Source organism: Vombatus ursinus, unplaced genomic scaffold (assembly GCF_900497805.2).
Source record: "Vombatus ursinus unplaced genomic scaffold, bare-nosed wombat genome assembly UNPS02014786.1, whole genome shotgun sequence".
Lineage (NCBI taxonomy): Eukaryota > Metazoa > Chordata > Mammalia > Diprotodontia > Vombatidae > Vombatus > Vombatus ursinus.
The window spans coordinates 30,913,949-30,929,529 of NW_020954564.1; the positions used below are offsets into that span (position 1 = coordinate 30,913,949).

The following is a 15,581-nucleotide window of genomic DNA, read 5'->3' on the forward strand; positions in this document are numbered from 1 at the left end:
AGAGAAAGCAAGAGGTATAGAAAGATGGTCTTTCCTAGTGGTTAGAACACTAGGCTTAGAGTCAGGAAGAACTGAGTTAAAATCCTACCTCAGACACTTATTAACTAGGTGATTTAGGGAAAGTCATTCAAACCTCTCTGAACCTCGGTTTCTTTGTCTGTAAAATGGAGATGACAATAGCATTTACCTCTCAGGCAGATGTAAGACTCAAATGAGATAATGTATTTAAAGGGTTATACAAATGTGAAATATTATGTGGCAAGCATGGCTAAGCTCCTTGGCCCTAATCTCACTCAGGAAGAAAGGAGCTTTGTAGACAGGTTTAAGTAAATCTTTGGTCCTACAAGTTTTTCTACCCAGCTGCAAATTAGGTTTTATTCACGTTGTTTGATGCCAGTTTCTTATCCCACATTCCTAAAACACACATCCCTCTAGCTCCACCCACCACTGAACATATGATTTAAGGGAGGAGAAGAAATGATTTTCCCTTTCCCTCTACTCAGACCACAACCCCCTGGTGACTGCCACAGCTGTGTTGGTACCTGCGATACTGGCAATAACTTTGACCATTAATTCTAACTCTGACCACACCCCCTTTGCTTCCTCTAGGCCCCCAGTTCTGACCATGCTTCCATTTCTGACTATACTCTTAGTCCTGCCTGATCACAAATCCATCCCTATGACTTCCATATATGGCCAGGTCCCTCAATACAACCCTTTCCCAACCCTCCCAGTCTCTCCAACCTGGATGATAATGCCCCAAACCTGACTATGCATTATAACTCCAACCCTGACTACACCCCAAAATCTCACCAAATCTGACCATGATCTCACCACTTTGAAACTATCCTCTACCCTTGCTCACAATGATCATAATCTCTAATTCAGATTACAAACCCTAGCTCTGATTGTGCCCTTTTATCTCAACCTTCTGTCATGGCCACACCCCTAACTCTCACTATTCCAGCTCTGCTTATCCAGCATTTCTGACTTGGAGGAGGAAGGCAAATAGAAGGGAAGAAGAAAGAAGCAATCAGGTAAAGGCAGGTATGATCAGAAGCTCCCCCTACTTTCCTAGACTTCAGGAAAAAGTAGACCAAAAGCAGGGTCGGCCAAAGGACAACACAGCACCTTCTTTCCAACACACTTAGCTCAGTCTTCTGGCCCTGCTGGCAGCAAAAAGCCTCCCAATGACATGAGAAGGAACTCTACTTCCACAAAGTTTTCTTTGCCAATTAGCAGGAAAGCCAATGAATGAAATGCCCTCTGCCACAAGGTAAGACTCATCAGGAAGAGAAAGGATTAGTGCAGATAGCAAATGTACTCACACTCCTATTAGTGCACAAATCCAAGAGCTATAATGAGCCTTTAGAGTGATTATGGAAAGAATATGCCTTAACATACTGCCATTCAAACCCCATTTAACTCATTATTTCCATTGACTAACAGATGCAAGCCCCTCTTAGACACCAAGCCAGTATCTGTTGATCTGTTCCCTGACCCTTTAGAGTACTCTAGGTTTCCCAAACAAGGGGGCTGACAACCTTCAGAAGGGCTCCCTCCAAACCCCCTCACAGGATGATTTGCAGGAGATAATTACAAATGTAAATGTAGAGACAGCTCTTAATGACACTTCTAATGGGAAATACTCCCTATCAAAATGTTCATTCCCACACTGCAAAGGTCAGAGTCCTCTTCCCTCAAACATCCCCATCCTTCCTTTTTCTCAGCATTAAAGAGAGGAGGAAGGTCCCAGAGTTTGGCAGCTGAAGGATGAATTCTGGCCCAAAGGCAAACACACTTGTGGCCAAAGAGATTCCCTTACCTGAGGATGCCCTTCCTTCCCCCATAGGGCCACAGGAGTTTTATGGAACCAGTTCAACTGTGTCCTTACAGAATTGAAAACAAGCAACCAACTAATCAACCATTTATATTGCGCCAACTTTTGACAAAATATTATGGCAGATCATGGGGGAAATGGAAGTCTAGATGAGTTACAGCCCCTTCCCTCATAGAGCTTACAGTCTCTTAAGGAGATGAGACACACAGGTGACTATTAGACAAACTAATACACAAAGCATACAAACACAATGTGAGCAATAAGTAGCCCAGCACAGAGCAACCAAACACAAGGGTGCAAATGAATGTGGGAAGGACTTCCTCTTTATCAAGAAATTACAGGAAAACTGGAAAGCAGTTTGTCAGAGACAGTTCTAAATCTTATACCATAAACCACAAGCTTCAAATGGAGACACACACACACACACACACACACATATATGTGTGTGTGTGTGTGTGTGTGTATTAAACATAAAAGTTACATCATTAAAAAAAAGAGTAGAATGGAAGGAGGTAAGTTTTATCACTATGGCTAAGGAATGAATTTCTTAACCAAAAAAGGGGTAGAAGTAATCTTAAAAGATAAAATAGAATATTTTTAACATAATATTGAAAAGCTTTTGTACCAACACAATCAAAGCAGCTTGGATAAGAAGAAAAACTGCTGAGTGGAAAAGATCTTTCAATTAAATTTCTCTGATAAAATCCCGAAAGGCAAGATATATGGGGAACTGACATAAATATAAAAGAACAAGGGCCATTTCCCAATAGCTGAGTGAACAAAGGATCTAAACAATTTTCTTTTTTTTTTTTTTAAGGTTGACCAACCATTTTATTTTCCTCTGATCAGTTCAGGAATGTTGATGGGCAGATAACTCTTTACATAGGCTTTGGAGGGGGTCTGGGGGCAGCACCAGCAGGTCTGAAGCAGGGTGGGGGTGTTCGATCCTTTCATGCCACCCGGGACTGATTCCTCACTACCTTGCTGTGGATTGCGCAGCTCATACAGTAATGCAGTTTCACATACAGTTTGGGCAGCACATAGGAGTCGAAGACGCTGGCCTCGGAGATGTCCCTGACGGCCGCGGATTCCACGATGTTGCGGATGACGAATTTCTTGATGGCCTTGTCTTTGGACACGCAGCGGGTGCAGTTGGTGCAGCGGGTGGCCCGCACGTGGCCGAGGCCCTCCTTGGGGCGCCTGTTGTTCCTCCTCTTCTTGGTCATCTTGGAAGCCAGGAACCGAAAAAAGCAACAATTTTCAAAAGAAGAAAAATAAACCACAAGAAATAATGCTCCAAATGACTAATTGTAGAAATGTCCATTAAAACAACATTGAAGTTTCATTGAACTTAGCACAGCATGAGGCATATAGTAAATGCTTGTTGACTGAGTGACTGTTTGATTATAATCACAGAATTTTCAAAAATAATTTTAAAAAATAGAAATAGCAAGTGTTAGAGATGCTGTGATAAGGCAGGTATACCAATGCACTATGGGTGGGGCTGTGAATTCTGGAAACATTTTGGAACTGTGTGAGAAAAGTTACTGTATTGTTCATCCACTCTGACCCAGGTAAGCCCTCTACTGGACATATATGCCAAAGAGAACAAAGACAGAGATACAGATCTGGTTATAACAGAACATTCGAGGCAGCACTTTTAATGGTAGCCAAAAAAAAAAAAAAAAACCCAACCTGGAAACAAAGTGGGTGCTCATCGACTGGGGGATGGATGAACAAATTGCCGTATATGAATATGATAGAAAAATCCAATACAAGAAATGTAAGGAATGGCGTGTGAGGAAGAATTAGGAGAACCGTAGCAAGATGTGGATGAATAGATACAAAGCAAAATAAACAGAATTAGGAAAACAATACATACAATGATTACAGTTATGTAAATGAAAACACCAAGGGGGAGTTAAAGTCAGATTAATTAATTACAAGGAACAATCATGATTCCACAGAAAAGGAAATGAAATACACTTCTTTCTCCTAATGAAAAGGTTAAAGGACTGTGGGTATGAAATGTTGCAGATTCAGTCATTTAGTTAATTGCTTTTGTTAACTATTTCTCTTTTTTTCTAAGGAAGAGTTCGATGTAGAATGGGGCTGTATCAGAAACTAAGTGTGGTGTAAAAAGACAAAAGGCAGTCATATTACCTTTTTTAAAAGGCTATGTAAGGTGGGGTGCAGTGGAAAGCAGGGAAGGTTACTCACGGAAAGGAATTGGGGAAGAGTTCAGAGGAGCTGGCATAGAGGAATCAAACTTTAAAGGATGAATTGGAATTCAACCAATAAAGAATGGGAAAGAGGACATTCCAGGCAGAAGGAACAGTGTAAAGAAAAGCTCCTAAGGGAGAACTGCAGTGTATATTCAGGTAAGAAAGACTAGTTCCTTCTGCCTGGAGTATTGGTAGGGTTGTGTAACATCGGAGAAGGCCTAAAGTGTGGGTCAAAAGAGTATGAATGTTACCTGGTAGAAAACGAGGAGTCAGGGAAGGGTTTTGAGCACACGAATAACATTATCGCTGCTATACATAAAATTAGTTGGGTAGCATAAGAAGGATGGAATGAAGGGGAGAAAAAATAGACTCCGGAATAAGAGAATGGCCAATGTTGTCCAGGTTTTCAAAAAGGAGAAGAGAGGAGAGGACTTTGGACAAAGCTTGAACCCGGAGTGGCTTTGATGGGGGTTTAAAATCTAACCATGCAGTTATATATGGGATCTGATCGGGATGGCCAGGGGTCCCATAAACAATCTTCCTGACCCTCCCAGTAATGGTCACGTCAAACGTCCCTTCCGGGGGCCACCCAACCCCAAATGTAGGCCATTCTTGTTGACAAAAAGTGGACAATTTTTTTTCTTTGGTAACCTGAAACCCATATCCCTCAGCAATACGCCAAAACTGTTTGAAATTCTGTAGGACGATTGAGAGAGGGGTCCCCGGTGTGGGGCTTGACGGCCCCTGACCCATCACGAACGGAAAGAGGCGAACAATTAGGACAATCACAGACGGATAAAACATATAAGACAGACATAAACAGTTAAGACAACACTCCAGACATTAACATGCGGCGCCAGACTACAGATAATCAGGACTCTCACACGGCGTCCCGTGGAGGTCAGTAAGGGCGTTACAGCTGAGTCCAGCCAGGCCACTTACTTCCGTTGAGTACTCACCGATCAGACTGAGACCAGAGCGCTCGGTGCCCAATTAAGAAATTTAGAGGAAGAATACGGGGCGGGCTGGTTCGCACGGGATAAGTCAGTGTTCGGGGCCGGGGCACATCTTCCTGGTGGCCATCCCCTGAACACGTCCCACCCCGGCCTTCCAGCAACGCCGAAGCAGCTGGCCCAAAGGGCGATCTCGGTGGAACCTCCAAATGAACTGGACGCCCGAGAGAAATCAGAGCATCACACCCAATTGACTTTAATTGAGAGCGCGTTTATTTGAGCCGGCCGGCGACGGACCCCAGGCGTGCATCCCAGGGGCCGTCCCACCGAGGGTTTCATCTGAGATATTTATACTGTCCGGTTACAAAACAGGGTCCGGTGGGGTGCCGGGAAGGGAACAGGGTCCGGTGGGGTGCCGGGAAGGGAGCAGGTTATTTACAGAACAGGATGTTGCACCCCCCCCCCTTGAGGATTTCACCCAGGGTGTTGTAACAACCGTTAGGGGAAGCTGAGCCAGAGGCCCCGGGGCGTGGTGCCCCTGGGTCCCTAACGGAGGGTCTATCACAACATAACATTGCTTCACATAAGACGGCCCAACAAAGGAGTTGTAAGATGGGAGTTGTTTTGTAGTAAAGCACAATATGGCCACAAAGGAGGCAAAGGTCAGGTTGTAACTCTCTTCTTGAACAAGACTTTAGGTTGCTGTCTGACCCATATGATTATTGGCAGTCCAAATATTTAGTCTAGTCAGCTGTAGAATTTGGTAAAACATCAGAGTTGGGTGGGAACTCAGAGGGCATCTAGTGCAACCCCCGTGGGAAGCAGGAATCCTGTCTCAAATATCCCTCACAAGCAATTAACCAACCTCTATCTGAAGACCTCCAGCAAAGAGGAGACCAATACCTCCTGAGGCAATCAGCTCCTCTTTGGGATAGTGTTGATTGTTAGGAAATTTTTACAATGAGCTGAAATCTGATTCCCCTGGGGCTTCCATCCATTGCTCCTACTTCTACCTCCTAGAGCCAAGTAGCAATGAATGAAGGAACAAACACTTATCACAATATTATATGCCAAACTCTGTGCCAAGTGCTGGGAATACCAATAAAAATCAAGAGAGTCCCTGGCCTTAAGAATAATTCAAAGAGTTCTTAATATAGGGTTCACAGACTTGGTGGTTTTTGTTTAATTTTATATTTTAATTATTATATCTCAATATAAACAATTTCCTTTGTAATCTTGCATATTTTATTTTATGCATTTAAAAACATTCAGAGAAGGAGTCCATAGCACTCACTGGACTGGCAAAGAGGTCCATGACACAAAAAGGTTAAGAATCCCTATTTATCACAATAGCCTTCCAGATGTTTGAAGACAGTGCTCGTACCAATCCCTAAGTCTTCCTTTTTTCCCCCCCAGTTGAAACAAACATGGTCAAATTGTATTCACTAATTCATTACCCAAGGTTCAGTTCTCACAACTGAAATGACTGCTTCTTCCTGAGAATGGCCCAGTCATTGCCCTTGTAGAGCAGAGGTCACCAGGTCAGTTACTGGCGTGAATGGATTCCCACAATGCTATGCTCTCCCACCCATAAGGAAAAGGCATCACACTCACGTCCTTTTTCACTAAAGTAGGCAGTGCTGGGATCAAGGCACTAATGACTTTGTTAGCCAAGAAGTTGATTGCAAAGGAGAACCTGTCCAAAATAAAACAGAGAAATATGAAAACCAACAGTAATATATACATATATATATATATATAATAGATATCATAACTATAACAGTACCAAATGATGCTTCTACATAAATATTTTGAGACTCTGTAATGGTGTTGGTGTGGAGACTCTGTCCACTGATATAGATCAATTAGGAAGAGTTCACATTCATCTAGAACTTTAAAGTTCATATACATAATCTCACTTTATCTTCCCAATACCCCCTTGAGATTGATGCAATTGTTATCTTTATTTTATAGATGAAGATGATTGGGCAGCAGAAGTTGAACCTTGCTTAGACTTATACAACTATTAAATGTTTGAGGTAGAATTTGAACCCAGCTTTTCCTGAATCCATGTCCAGAGCTCTCTCCACTACTCCACATTGCCACATCTATAACTTAATAAAAGGCCTTTGAGGGTTGCTGTGGCCAGAAAAACCCCTTCAACCCAAGACTCACTGGGTGATGAATTTCTTTAAACTTTACTAAGCTGGTCCTTGGACAGGAGATGTACAATCCATTACCTGGCCATTACAGAAACATTTCCAGATTGGTAGGATCTGTAAGAACCTGTGTTTTTCTTAAACAGTCTTTAAGAACTTAGGGTTGCTGCCAGGTTATGATAAAACATAGGAATAGATTTTAGTGGAGTGTTTACATACAATATTACTTGATATATAATATATGTACAAATATTATGTATTATACAATATGAATATATATACATGGATATAAACACACACACCTATTTACTTATGTATATTAATATGAAAAGAAACAGCATGTTATGTTGGATAGAGAGCTGACCTTTGTTCCAAATTCTCTCCTGGAGTCAGGAAGACTCATCTTCCTGAGTTCTAACCTGGCCTCAGACACTAGCTGTGTGACCCTGAGCAAGTCATTTAACCTTGTTTGCCTCAGTTTCCTCATCTGTAAAATGAGCTAGAGAAGGAAATGGCAAAACAGCATCTTTACCAAGAAAACTCCAAATGGGGTCACAAAGAGTCAGACAGTTCTAAATAACCACCACCACCACAACAACAAAAGCCAGTAAAGAAAGTAGAGAAGGGGCAACTAGAGGAGAAGGAGGAGAATCAACCACATCGTGCTGTCTTTAAAGGCCAAGAGTAGTTTGTACAGTATTGTCAAATTCCAATAGAAATGGGGCCACTAAACCTTACGTAAGGGTCCCTGCATACTGACTTAGAAAACCACACATTAACATTATCTATATTCTATTGCATCTTTTTTTATTTTGTTAAATATTTGCACACTTTATTTTAATCTGGTTGGGTCCTATTCAGGAAGTATATCCATTCAGGCAAGTTTGTCATCTCTGTTCTAGTAAGGTGAAATGGTTACATGGGTCAGAAAAGCTATAGAAGGGTAAAATAGCATAAGGATTGAATAAAGGAGTCATTGAAAATGTAAAAAAAAACATTAAAAGACTTCAAAATTTTGATGAGCATAGGGTTTAGTTGTGATTTCAAAAGACTAATGGGTCATGAAGCGTGCTTCTCACCTACTGGCAAAGAAGTGATAGATTTTAGATGTGGAATGAGGCATGCATTTAAAAAATGGCCAAAATGTCAATTTCCTTATTTGCTATATAAAGGAAGGTTCTTTCTGGGGGGGGGGGGGAGTGAGGGTGGTGTTGGGAAATGGGGTAGTCATTGGGAACTGAAAGCAATATAAACAAAGGAGTATCAATAAAACATTTTTAAAAGACCACTGAACATAAGGAGACCTGAATATTTTATCCCTTTTTGACCACTGCCAACATCTTCAGTGGGGCAGCTAGATGGTACAGTAGATAGATCATTGGATCTAGAGTCAGGAAGATTTGAATTTAAATCTGACCTCAGACACACCCTGGGCAAGTCACTTAATCCTTATTTGCCTCGGTTTCTCATCTGTAAAATAAAGACATACTGGAGAAGGAAATGACAAATCATTCCAGCATCTTTGCCAAGAAAACCGCACAGACTAGTCCATGGGGTCGCAAAGAAAAGGACTCCACTGAGCAACAACATCTGCAGAAGTCACAGGAAAATGAACTTTCTGCTACTACAGAAAACAGATAATCGCATTTTCTTGTGGTTTAGTGAGCTAGTTCAAAAAACAGTTAAGTTGTTGTTGTTTTATTTCCTAGACATAAATTATGTTTCTCTGTCCCTATATTTATCATCTAAGGAGCCAAAGATGATCACAATCCCCAGAAGTTTGTCAGAGTTTATCAAAAATAGAAAGCCGTTTCTACTGTCATATTAAAGGACTCCCTCCTCTCTGTCCATACTGCAATCTCCTTGCCAAAGAGCAGAATGCCCTTACCAGAGAATACGGCCAGGATGAACTTTAGCTTTGAGGCATCCCCTTTCCTAATTAGTGGATACCTCTTCTAGGCACTATTTCTGGAAAGTCTCAGCCATGCTTTACTTTCTTCCAACCTCTTCTGCCTCCTCCTTCAAAATGTCCTTTCCCTTTTTGGAACCATGAGTCATGATCAAATTAACTTGGCCATTGCTTCTGAATGGAGTGTGTCATACTCCCTTGTGACTTTATTCATCATTCCTCTCCACAATTCCTCTATGAGTATGATTTCCCTGACTAGAATGTAAGTACTTTGAGGGCAGGCAAATTTTGTTGCTTTTGTATTTGTAGCCTTAGTACTTAGCACAGTGCTTGACATATATCAAGAGCTTAATAAATAATGGTTCATTAATTAATTTATTCAAAGATTAGTAAAAAATAAAGGAATGAGAATTAAATGAGATTATATATGTCAAGCACTTTGTAAACCTTAATGCTACATTATTGCTGCTACTGTTTTTGTTTTTTTTTTTTTTTTAGTGAGGCAATCGGGGTTAAGTGACTTGCCCAAGGTCACATAGCTAGTATGTGTCAAGTGTTTGGTCTGAGGCCGGATTTGAACCCAGGTCCTCCTGACTTCAGGGCTGGTGCACTATCCACTGTGCCACCTGGCTGCCCTATTGCTGCTATTGTTATTGTTGTTATTATTTTCAATAGATTACTGTTGCTCTGTTTCATTGCTACTAAGGCCAGTTGTTGGGAATAGATGAAGCTGTGTTTTAGGTCATTTGATGCTTCAAACAATTTTGTGAACACTGAAGATTTGGTAAAATGTAAAGCACATTTTGCCCCAGAACTTTCTCTGTTTATTACAAAGCTGTGTATTTCTAGATAATTGAAATACATACTTGTCTAATTTAACTTATCAAAATTGTTCCTAATGGCTATTTGATGTTATTAATACCTTGAGAAGTTTGGGGGGTTTTGTTCCCCCCCCCAAAAAACAAGAATTCATTGATTATAAGAAAACAAACTGAATATCATATTGCAAAAGACTTTGACACGGCCCCAATGATGACTTAGTGACACATCACACTTATATAAGCCTTTGAATTTTTGAAAACTCTTTCCTCATAATGAAAAATAGGTAGTGTAATTGTTATTATTATACAGATAAGGAAATGGGAAAATGAGGAGTTAAGTAACCTGTCCACAGTTGTATAACTAGAGAGTGTTTTTTGATTTGTAGTCCAATGCTCTTTAAGCTACTGCAGAAATGAACATGTTTCCTTCACCCTCTCCCACCTCCCCAGGCCAATGAAAAGTGAATTCCCCAGTGTGGGAGAAGAATGAGAGACCTTTGGGCTCCAACCCTTAGGGGACTCCCACAAAAGGAGAAGTCAGAAAGACAATGTTTCTGAATGGTTCAAGAAAGAAATCAGAATCTTGAAAGAAGCAAGAAAGTAACAAAGGGCAGAATTTGTGGCCTGCACAGGAGAAATAATTAACAGAGGAGAAAAACTTGAATCTAGAGTGTCAAGTCTCTTTAAAGAAGCAAAGAAAAACTTATTGGGCAATACCAATACTCTGAAGTAAAGGAATCTGGAAGGAAAACAAAAAAGCAGTAACAATGAAAGAACAATCTGCACATAAGCAAAACAAACTGATCTCAAAGTCAGGATATGTAGAAACCACTTAGGAATCATTTGCTTCCCAGAAAAAACATGAGAAGCAAAAATGCCTGAATATGATAATATAAGAAATAACACAAGAAATGTTCCCAGAACTTCTGAGTATAGAAATTCAATAACCCAGAACTATTCAGCCACCAGAGACTACAAACAAGAATGGAATACCACATTCCAAAAAGCCAAGGCCCTAAAGATGTAACCCAAAATGAAATACCTTGCAAACCCGAGCTTAATTAAACATATTTGATACACTCGAGTAGGAGCTCTGAGCTTAACTGATTAAGAGACGTTGAAATTTTATTATTTATAAGAAAATATTCAAACATACACCTGGACTACTCTAGCACTTGTGCTGATTAGATTTATTATGGTAATTAGGCAAGTAGCTTGAGAACTTATAAGTGAAGTTAGTGCCTCCTATAAACAGCTGAAACTCTAATAATATAATTCATCACATTCACATCCACAATGTGCTTCTCCATGGCCTCTTGGGTGACCTAAAACTTTAATTCTTTGAAGAATATGTTACTACATTAGTCAGAGCCATACAACATCACTGGAGATGTATTTATGGTGAAAGGATCGACTTTTGTGTGAGCAAGATACTTGGCATCACTAAAAGCACTGTGCCGTTCAGCCCAGTCCTCTTGCTTCCTTCAGTTCATTTCTTGGCCAACTTCACTTTCTCTTCACTGTCTAAGTTATATTTATGATAGACAAGCTCTATGGATTTTCTATACAATTACATATGCATTCATCATCCATTTTTTTCCCATGTGAAGAGTTGTTGGGGTTTTTGTTTGTTTGTTTGTTTTTAGCTAATGTGGGTCTCACTTAAAAGGCTCAGGAGTGTTATCGGATTTAATGTAATCAGAACAATATTATTTGCAAAGAGGAACATCTGGAGCACCTCAAAAAANTTTTTGTTTGTTTGTGTTTAGCTAATGTGGGTCTCACTTAAAAGGCTCAGGAGTGTTATCAGATTTAATGTAATCAGAACAATATTATTTGCAAAGAGGAACATCTGGAGCACCTCAAAAAAAATCTCTGTTGAGTTTGGATCCTGCAACTGACATCCTATATGACAGAAAACTTCTTTGGTGAGATTCATCTCTGTGTTTTATAACTCATTTGGCATGAGTTTTTTATTTACTGCTGCATTTTCAATCAATCATATGATTTTAACACATGCATAAGATACACTCTATTAGAGAAAAGATTTTACAGGGCACATTTTACTCTACCAAATGAAATGCTTTTTTAAAATAGTTAACAAACAAAAAGAACAATGAGATCCTATATTATTTGCTGCTTTCACTCATTTTGGGGGGCTACAAACATGTGCTCTGCTGTTTAACATTGTTTATGAAAGACTACCTGTTTCCTTTTCTTGACTTCAATATCCTCAATATACATGTGGAATATACCCTTATACAATTTTGTAGAGATTGGAAGGAGATATAGACCAATCATTGTTGACATTCTCTTGATTGTTTTGGGGTATAACAACAATTCTGTCCCTGACAGAAATAGCTGTCTTTCCTAAAGTTGGCTACCCATGAATCAACACAGTATTCCATATTTGGTTTGACCAGGGCAGGATACAATATGACTCTTTCCTCCCAAGTCCTGAATATTATGCCTCTGCAAATGAAGTCTAAGATGAAATAACCTTCTTGGCTGCCATATCACAATATTGGTGCATATCAAACTTAGGACTAGTCCACTGAACATCTCTTTAAATCTTTTTTTTTTTTGGACAAAGTGCCATACAACCATGCCTATCTCATCTCGTACTTACAAAGTTGGTACATTTTTAACCAAAGTGTAAGAATGCACATTTATCTCTATTCAATTTCATCTTATGTAATTTGGAAAAAATAAAGGTGACTCCTTCGATAAAGTATGGAATCAAATCAGATGGATAAGAAGGTACTTTGAAGAATTATCAAGTGCTGTCTACATGTAAAAAGTTATTAGTTACTGGGGGCAGCTAGGTAGCACAGTGGATAGAGCACTGGCCCTGGAGTCAGGAGGATCTGAGTCCAAATCCAGTCTCAGACACATAACACTCACTCGCTGTGTGACTCTGGCCAAGTCACTTAACCCCAATTGCTTCATATAAGAAAAAAAGTTCTTAGTTATTAAATGACAAATACTCACTTTCGTAGAAGAGTGATATGTAAGTTAATGGGGCTGTTGGTACACTGTCCAAGGACTAAATGAGAGTTCCCTTGATAGTCAGTTTTCGAACGGACTTCAGCTATGACATCGATTTCCATGTGCAGCTCAATGAGTTTTTTGGTAATTATGCTAAAAAGGAATAGAGAAACTCCAAGAAATTACCCTGAGCCTCACCCAGTCTCCCAATAGAACTCAGCAGGTGGAACTTAGCTAAAGAGATGGCAGGAGGAAATAGGGAGCGCTGAGTGTCTGCCCAGGGCAGGGAGTTGTAAAAATGCCAGGTTTGTGCCAGAAGCTGTGAAACTATTCTCTCGAGTTTATTTTCCTGACTTTCTCTCCCATGTAGACTAGCTAGGTTTCATGCCCAGACCCCTCGTCATATCTATGGCTACCAGATATGCCATATCCTCAAGGACTTAGGTGAGATTGGATTTAGCCTGGGCTCAATAACAGGGGTAGAAAGCCAAGGGACCCCAGGGAAAAGGAATGGGGAGTACAGCCCTACTTTGGACAAGTGCTACTCCATTTGGCCCCCACTTTAATGAAGGAGGTGGCCCAAACCCTTGGTGGGATTACTCACGTATTAAGGCCAGCCACCATATCCAGGCGGATCCTAATCTAGAGATGACCCTCCTCAGAAAGTTGAAATGCCAGTTGGGGAATGGTAGCCTCAGTGACTTTCAGCCTGCAAGAGGAGAATGACAGTCAAGCAAGGATGAGGCCCAGGCTCCTTACTCTTAGAGCCACAATGTTGTCTTGGGACCAAGGTGTCTTCCTTCTTAATGGGAGAGAGGGAGTTTGCATATAACTCATTCATGTACAAAAAGCAAATCATAGGGAGCAAATATAAACCATAGGCCCCAAGCATGCTTTCTTGTGGTAGTGATTTTTAAATGGCCTTATTTCACACCTTAGTGAAAGAGAATGTCACGGAATGCCAAATGACTACTTTGTTTGATTTTTTTTTTACTGAATTAACTGAATTAGCCCTCTTGTTAGAACTGTATAGAATCCCAGAATCCTGGAATCTCTGAGACCTTAAAGGTCATTGATTCTAGAGCAAAATTTCATCAAACACACATGCACACATGCACACATGTACACACAAACACACATGTATACATATACATATAAACACACTCACCCCATTTCTTTCACATACATGTACAGAATAAGAGCTAAGGTGTACAAGGGCAGGAACTGCCTAAGGCCTGACATGCAGAAGAGTTCTTTGAAGAATACTTTTTAATTAAATTTTTTTATAAATATACATTAACATACACATACACACACACACATACACACATACATACCAGTCTTGATCTTGAGGGAGTATAGGGACTGATTTTGTGCTGAATTGTCCGTTAAACTGAGGGTCTGGTTCTGGAGGAGATAGTCACGCATTCAAGGTACCACATAGGGGGTTGTGTGTGAGTGTACATGTGTTTATATGTGAGAGAGACAGAGAGAAATAGAGAGAGAAGAGAGAGAAACAGAAAGAGAGAGAGAGACAGAAAGAGTAAGAGAGACAGAGAGAAACAGAGACAGAGAGACAGAAAGAGCACATAAATATGTGCTCAAGTACAAATGTCAGACTTTGATATGGGTCTTGCCCTGTTGATGCTACATAAACCCCTCATTCCCAACTTTTCCCTCCTCGCTTCATACATGCACTTTATCTCTCTGACATACTCTCACACACTTTCTATCACACACATGGGATTATACATGAAGATGTACATTTAGACCTCCTGGATTATCTAGTTCCACTCTATTTTACAGATTGGGAAACTGAGGTCCAGAATGTTTAAGAGGCTTGAACCCAAGTCCCAGGGCTGAATCCAGGGCTGTTTGTACTGCTTTCTCTTTGTTCCTGGGTCAGTTAGACTCTAAGCTCCTTAAGAGCAAGGTATCTCCCTGCTTAGCACAATATATAGTATATAGTACTTAATAAATATTATTGAATTGAATCAACTAATTATTATTGTAAATAAGTGACATTGAAATCTTTCCCTCCAGAGACTGAGTCATATCAGGATGTGCTTGGTGTCACCCAACTGCTCACCGTAAAACCTGCTTCAGAAAACCACTGACAAGGCCTCCAACCAAGGGGATGCTGCTGACCTGATTCTTCCTCATGGCTTCGTAAAGAGGCAAATCTTTTAGGATCTGAATAGTATCCTGATTTATAAGTTCCTGGGAAAAAACTGAAAAAAAATTCCTTGAAATCATACTTGCTATGTCTGTAGAAATATATGATTTATGAAACATTTTCCTAAAAATTAAAAAGAAAATTCTTTGAGGTAAGTAGTACAAGTATTATTGCCATTTTACCCAAGAGGAAACTTGGGTTTTGGGGCTCAATAGAGTATTAGAGTACTTCCTGTCTGCTCAGCTGCTGGACCACTGTGCCTCCTGAGCAGAGCTGTAACTAGGATATAGCTGTTGGAGTCTTGTACCAGGACATCCGCATCCAGAGAAGTGCACTGCTTTCCCATGGGAACATGCTTCCTCCTTTTGGCTGTCCTCAGACCACTGTCCTTGCACTTCCTAGTCTTCCTGTGTTCTGTGCTGTGCATGTAATACAAGCCTATTCCCTCACCTGCCCCGTGCCAAGGTCCACTTTCCCCACCAGAAAAAGGGTCTTTCTGGGGGATGGATT

The 15,581-nt window shown here is 40.4% G+C and overlaps 1 long non-coding RNA gene and 1 pseudogene across 1 annotated transcript in view; both read right to left on the reverse strand.

The window, feature by feature from the left end:
* Positions 1-2,661: 2,661 nt before the first annotated feature.
* Positions 2,662-3,066, reverse strand: LOC114047331 (annotated as a pseudogene).
* A 3,183-nt stretch (positions 3,067-6,249) lies between these two features.
* LOC114047351 overlaps positions 6,250-15,581 on the reverse strand; it is an 18,004-nt gene continuing 8,672 nt past the window's right edge. The window contains exons 3-6 of the long non-coding RNA XR_003569590.1: positions 14,985-15,126; positions 13,500-13,604; positions 12,899-13,048; positions 6,250-6,714 (exon numbers count right to left, since the gene is read on the reverse strand). This is a non-coding gene — a long non-coding RNA (uncharacterized LOC114047351). The remainder of the gene's footprint in view (positions 6,715-12,898; positions 13,049-13,499; positions 13,605-14,984; positions 15,127-15,581) is intronic.